Genomic DNA, 7,421 nt, shown 5'->3' on the forward strand with positions numbered 1-7,421 from the left:
GAGTCAGAGTTATACAGCACGTAGACAGGTCCTTTGGCACACTTTTCCCACACCAACCAATTTTGCATACGGGGCTAACCCCATTTCGAAAGGCTCCCCCTCCCCTCCCCCTCACCATCAACAACACCACAGTCACATCTGTGGAGCCATTTAAGTCCCTTGGAACCATCATCTCCAGGGACCTTAAATGGGGGGGCCACCATCGACTCCATAGTCAAAAAGGCCCAACAGAGGATGTACTTCCTGCAGCAACTGAGGAAACACAATCTGCCACAGGCAATGATGGTCCAATTCTATACTGCTATCATTGAGTTCGTCCTCACCTTCTCCATCATGTTCTGGTTTGGCTCAGCCATCAAGCACGACATCCGGAGGCTGCAACGGATTGTTCGCACAGCTGAGAAGGTTGTTGGCTGCAACCTTCCCTCCATTGATGAACTGTACACTGCAAGGGCCAGGAATCGAGCGGGCAAGATCATCTCTGACCCCTCTCACCCTGGCCACAAACTCTTTGAAGAACTTCTCTCTGGAAGGCGACTCCGGACTGTCAAAGCAGCCACAGCCAGACATAAAAACAGCTTTTTTTCCACGGCTGTTCTACTCAATAACCAAAGTTTGTAGTCTCTTTTTTGCTCTGGTTTATTTTCACCCACATATTTAGACCATAATAGAAACATAGAAACATAGAAAATAGGTGCAGGAGTAGGCCATTCGGCCCTTCGAGCCTGCACCGCCATTCAATATGATCATGGCTGATCATCTAGCTCAGTAACCTGTACCTGCCTTCTCTCCATACCCCCTGATCCCTTTAGCCACAAGGGCCACATCTAACTCCCTCTTAAATATAGCCAATGAACTGGCCTCAACTACCTTCTGTGGCAGAGAATTCCATGAAGAAATGTTTTCTCATCTCGGTCCTAAAAGACTTCCCCCTTATCCTTAAGCTGTGACCCCTGGTTCTGGACTCCCCCAACATCGGGAACAATCTTCCCGCATCTAGCCTCTCCAACCCCTTAAGAATTTTATATGTTTCTATAAGATCCCCCCTCAGTCTTCTAAATTCCAGCGTCCCAGGGATCAATCTGGTGAACCTTCTCTGTACTCCCTCTAAGGCAAGAACGTCTTTCCTCAGATTAGGAGACCAAAACTGCACACAGTACTCCAGGTGCGGTCTCACCAATGCCCTGTACAACTGCAGTAGAACCTCCCTGCTCCTAAACTCAAATCCTCTTGCTATGAATGCCAACATACCATTCGCTTTCTTCACTGCCTGCTGCACCTGTACACTTGCCTTCAATGACTGGTGCACCATGACACCCAGGTCACGTTGCATCTCCCCTTCTCCTAATCGGTCACCATTCAGGTAATACTCTGCTTTCCTGTTCTTGCCGCCAAAGTGGATAACCTCACATTTATCCACATTATATTGCATCTGCCATGCATTTACCCACTCGCCTAATCTATCCAAGTCACTCTGCAGCCTCCTAGCATCCTCCTCGCAGTTAACACTGCCACCCAGCTTCGTGTCATCCGCAAACTTAGAGATGTTGCATTCAATTCCCTCGTCCAAATCATTAATATACACTGTAAATAACTGGGGTCCCAGCACTGAGCCTTGCGGTACCCCACTAGTCACTGCCTGCCATTCCGAAAAGGACCCGTTTATTCCTACTCTTTGCTTCCTGTCCGCCAACCAATTTTCTATCCACCTCAACACTGAACCCTCAATACCGTGTGCAATAATGTTGTATCCTTATTGTTTTGATGTGTTTATGCTCTATTCATAATTGTTAACTGGATGTTTGTGTTGTCATTTGTGAGCGGAGCACCAAGGCACATTCCTTGTATATGCACATACTTGGACAATAAACTTATTCATTCATTCATTCATTCATTTAGGATTGATGAGGACAGTGCAGTAGATGTTGTCTGCATGGGTTTTAGCAAGGCCTTTCACATGGTCTGGTCCAGAAGATTAGGGTGGCACGGTGGCACAACAGTAGAGTTGTGGCCTTACAGCGCCAGACACCCGGGTTCGATCCCGACTACGGATCCTGTCTGTACAGTGTTTGCATGTTCTCCCTGTGACCGCGTGGGTTTTCTCCAGCTGCCCCGGTTTCCTCCCACACGCCAAAGATTTGTAGGTTATCGGCATCATAAAACTGTAAATTGTTCCCAGTGTGTGTAGGATAGTGTTAGTGTTAGTGTGCAAAGATCGCTGGTTGGCGCAGACTCAGTGGGTGGAGGGGTATCTGCGCTGTATCTCCAAAGTAAAGTCTCAAGTTTGCATTTGGTCCATTGCCCTCAAAATCCTTCCAGTCCATATATCCGTCCAAATGTCTTTTAAAGCACATAATTGTATCTGCTTGTATACCTTCCAGCAGCTCATTTCCAGATTTGGCAACCCTCAAGTTGGCTCTGAGTTTCCTCTTAAATTTCTCCCCTTTCATCTTAAGACTATACCCTCTGGTTTTAGAATCCTCTACCCCCGGAAAAAGACTGAATGTTCACGTTATCTGAGTCCCTTATGATCTTGTACACCTCAGAGAGGTGTAGGAGACCCATCAGCCTTCTACACCCCAACAAAAAAATGCCCAGCCTATCCAACCTCGCCCTGTAACTCAAGTCCACAAGCCCAGGTAACATCCAAGTGAATCTCTTCTGCACCCTTTCCAACTTAAAATTCATTGAATGTTATCCATATCTGGGATGAACCACCAAAGGAAGCTATGGAAGGGACTTTTAAAAGGGATTTGGCTGAGATATGGATAGGAACGATCTGGATGGTGTAGGCTAAACGCAGGCATATGGGATTAGCCCAGTCTGCAGAAGGGTCTCAACCCGAAACATCACCTGTTCCTGCTCTCCAGAGATGTTGCCTGACCCGCTGAGTTACTCCAGCATTTTGTGTCGAGCCCAGTGTGCCAGCTTGGTTGTCAAGGACAGAGTGGGCCGAAGGGCCTGTTTCCATGCTGAACAGCTCTCTGTCTCCGTGACTGCCTGCACCACTGGGGGTGACCGACAGGACTCTTCATTCATCAATCAGACAACAGTTGACTTCCAGTCACAAAGTTTTCTCTTGCCCCCATCACCCAATATTTTTCCTAACCAACGAGGAAGTGTTCAAGAACAGAAAACAAAAGTAAAATGAAAATTAAAATGCCCTGGAGATTAGCGCCCTTTCTGGAAACGCCAAACAAGTTCTGCAGGGTTGGGAAACTCCAGAGCTATGTCAACAAACGATATGCTTGCCTGATGGTGGAATGAGGTTTAGTTTAGTTTAGTTTAGATTAGCGATAGAGCGCGGAAACAGGTCCTTTCTGCCCAACGGGTCAGCGCCGTCCAGCAATCCCCGCACATTAACACTATCCTACACACACTAGGGACAATTTTTACATTTACCAAGCCAATTAACCTACAAACCTGTACGTCTTTGGAGTGTGGGAGGAAACCGAAGAACTCGGAGAAAACCCACGCAGGTCACGGGGAGAACGTACAAACTCCGTCCAGACAGCACCCGTAGTTGAGATGGAACTCCGGCGCTGTGAGGCAGCAACACTACCGCTGTGCCGCCGTGCCACCCAGGTGGAGGGATGGTTATAAACCCGGCCTGATGGCTCCCTCCACCATGTCCCTGGCAGGTCCATGCGTCAACATGAGGCCGGGTGCCTGCAGCTTGCTTGAGGCTGTCAAGGAATAACGAGGCAATGATTCAACCAGAGGAAGGACAAGCAGTGACTTGCTCCTCACCAGCCCTACCCCTCTCTGCATTCTGAACGTATTTGTCTGTAACCCTTCCTGTCATGGTCTGCTTGGAACCATCCTTCATGGAGGATGAGGGGTGACCGACAGAGCTGTATTAAACCATGAGAGGAATAGATCGGGTGGACGCACAGAGTCTCTTGCCCAGAGTAGGGGAATCGAGGACCAGAGGACATAGGCTTAAGGTGAAGGGGAAAAGATTTAATGGAAATCTGAGGGGTAACTTTTTCACACAGAGGGTGGTGGGTGTATGGAACATGCTGGCAGAGTAGGTAGTTGAGGCTGGGACTATCGCAACATTTAAGAAACAGTTGGACAGGTACATGGATAGGACAGGTTTGCAGGGTTTATATGACCTCATATGGAGGTTTATAAAATCACTAGAGCAAGTGGACCCGTTGGGCCCAAACCTCTCCTGAATTGCGTGCAGCACCCTCGTCTCCCCCACTCCCCCTTCCCTCTCTCCCCCCCTCCCCCTCCCTCCCTCCTCCTCTCCCTCCTCCCCTCCCACCCTCCCTCTTCCCCCCTCCCTCCTCCCCCTCCCTCTCCCCTCCCTCCCTCCCCCCTTCCACTCCCCCCCCTTCCACTCCCCCCACTGCATCCCCTTCAACCCCCCTTATCCCCCCTCCCTCCGCAGGCGATAGATTTAAACTTTAAAATGTGAATAATTTTAAAAATATAACACTGATTTCAATGAAACTTCTTCCATTAGCACCAAAGGGATGACGGTGAGTAAGGTGGGCCTACAATTGGCGCGCTATCATGTACCTTTTTGGCTGTAGTTCAGGAACAAACAAACAAACAAACGAGAGTTTTAGTATATAGCTAAGGAGCATAGCCACAGTCTTCTTTCCAGGGTAGGGGAATGTAAATCCAGAGAGCACAGGTTTAAGTCAAGTCAAGTCAAGTCAAGTCAATTTTATTTGTATAGCACATTTAAAAACAACCCACGTTGACCAAAGTGCTGTACATTTGATTAGGTTCCAATAGAAAAAAAATGAAAACATACAGTAGCACGCAAACAGTTCACAGCGCCTCCTCAATGAGCCTCAAACGCTAGGGAGTAGAAATAGGTTTTGAGCCTGGACTTAAAGGAGTCGATGGAGGGGGCTGTTCTGATGGGGAGAGGGATGCTGTTCCACAGTCTAGGAGCTGCAACCGCAAAAGCGCGGTCATCCCTGAGTTTAAGCCTAGACCGCGGGATAGTGAATAGCCCCAAGTCGGCCGATCTGAGGGACCTGGAGTTAGAGAGGGGGGTTAGAAGATTTTTGATGTAGGGGGGGGAGTGTCCATTTAGGGCTTTATACGTGAATAGGAGGAGCTTGAAGTTGATTCTGTACCGTACAGGGAGCCAGTGGAGAGAGGCCAGAATCGGGGTGATGTGGTCCCTTTTACGGGTACCCGTCAGGAGTCTCGCTGCGGCGTTTTGGACCAGTTGCAGGCGGGACAGGGAAGAGGGGGGAAATATTTAGAAGAGATCTGAGGGGCAAAATTTTCATACAGGCGGGAGGTGGGTTTGGAGAACAAGCCCCCAGAGGAAGTGATAGAGGCAGGTACAATTATGGCATTAAAAAGACACTTGGACAGATGCATGGAGCGGAAAGGTTTGGATGGACATGGACCAGGTGCAGGCAAATGTGACTAGGTCATAGAGCAACTTGGCCGGCAGGGACGAGGTGAGCTGAAGGGCCTGGTTTAGTTCTGTACATCTCTCTGACTTCATGATCAGCACGCAGCCAACATTCCCTGATCTCCACGCTGTTCCCACCCTGAACCAATTTCCCAGCCTTATAATCGCGTTCACTCCTGGCCACCTGGTCCTGTGATCCCCTGAGATCCTGCACAGCGGTAGAGTTGCTGCCTCACAGCGCCAGAGACCCGGGTTCCATCCTGACTACGGGTGCTGTCTGTACGGAGTTTGTACGTGCTCCCTGTGGCTGCATGGGTTTGCTCCGGTTTCCTCCCACACTCTAAAGACGTGCATTTTGTTGGTTAATTGGCTTCTGATCGCTGGTTGGCACGAACTCAGTGGGCCGAAGGGCCTTTTTCCACTCTGTATGTCTAAAGTCTAGAAATCTTAGGAAAGTCTGACTCATCAATGCCACACTGCCTCCGTGCAACAGGCAACCTAATCAACACTAACACTATCCTACACACCCTGGTCATTCTCTCTTCTCCCCTCTCCCACCGGTAGTAGATACAAGACTTTGAAAGCACGTACCACCAGATTCAAGAAAGAGCTTCTTCCCCACTGTTTTCAGACTCTTGAGTGGACCTGTCAAATACAATTTCATGACCTTCCAATCTACCTCGTTACGGCCCCTGCACCTTTTTTTTATTTCCACCTTCACTGCAGCTCAAGCCCAATATTCTGCATTCTGTTTATTTTCTCTTTGGCACTACCTGTGTGGTCTCGTTTGTACTCATGTTTAATATAATCTGCTTGCGTAACACGGAAAGCAAAGATTTTCTCGTAATCCAAATACATGTGACAATAATTCACCAATACCCACATACCATTTGCCTTTTGAACTGCTTGCTGCACCTAAGTGCAGGAAGGAATTGCAGACGCTGGTTTCGACCACAGATAGATACAAAACGCTGGCGTAACTCAGTGGGACAGGCAGTATCTCTGGAGAGAAGGAATGGGAGACGCTTCGGGCCGATACCCTTCTTCAGACTTATTGGTGCTCTGTCCCAGCATTCCCGTCAGCAGTGAGTCACTGGAGATGACAGCATAGCTCCCTTATCACTAAAAAATGCTGGCTGACAAATGTAGTCATCGGCTGAAACCTACCTTTAAATCTGCTACGTTATGTCAACAAAATAATGAAATGAAAAGCAGCAATGTGTCACTTCAGATGACATTGTCCTATTGCATTCTCCAAGGTCGGGCACAGAATTCCTTAGCCTGAAGCCCGCAGACTCAGTAGCGACAAGTTGACTTTCGGTAGCCGGGAAAGTACAATCTGAGCGGTAAACAAGGACTGAGGCAGAAACTTGGGAGAGACCGCAACCCAGCTTTGCATTCCGACAGCCACAATGCCAACACCCTCACAGAATTTCAGCAGGTAGCCTAGCGCAGGGGAAACAGAATTTCAGCAGGCAGCCTAACGCAGGGGAAACAGAATTTCAGCAGGGGTAACAGATAAGCCCTGACCTTTGATCTGTTGTGAAGGGCTGGAGGGTTTCTGCAAACACTGATCGGCATTTGTTCTTCCACTTGAGTGGAAAACAAAAGCAAAGGCCAGCAGCATAATCAAGGACGAGTCTCACCCCGCCCGGCCACTCCCTCTTCTCCCCTCTCACACCAGGTAAAAGGTATTAAAGGGTCAGAACACACATCTCCAGATTCAGGGACAGTTTCTTCCCAGCTCTTATCAGGCAGCTGAACCACCCTACCACAACCAGAGAGCAGTCCTGAACTACTATCTACCTCATTGGAGATCCTCGGACTATCTTTGATCGGACTTTACTGGACTTTACCTTGCACTAACGGTTATTCACGTTATTCCCTTTACCATGTATCTGCACACTGTGGACAGCTCGATTGTAATCATGTATTGCCTTTCTGCCGACTGGTTAGCACGCAACAAAAACTTTTCACTGTACACGTGACAATAAACTAAATTCAACTAAAACTCAAAGAAATAGGGTAG

This window comes from Rhinoraja longicauda, chromosome 23 (assembly GCF_053455715.1).
Source record: "Rhinoraja longicauda isolate Sanriku21f chromosome 23, sRhiLon1.1, whole genome shotgun sequence".
Classification (NCBI taxonomy): domain Eukaryota; kingdom Metazoa; phylum Chordata; class Chondrichthyes; order Rajiformes; family Arhynchobatidae; genus Rhinoraja; species Rhinoraja longicauda.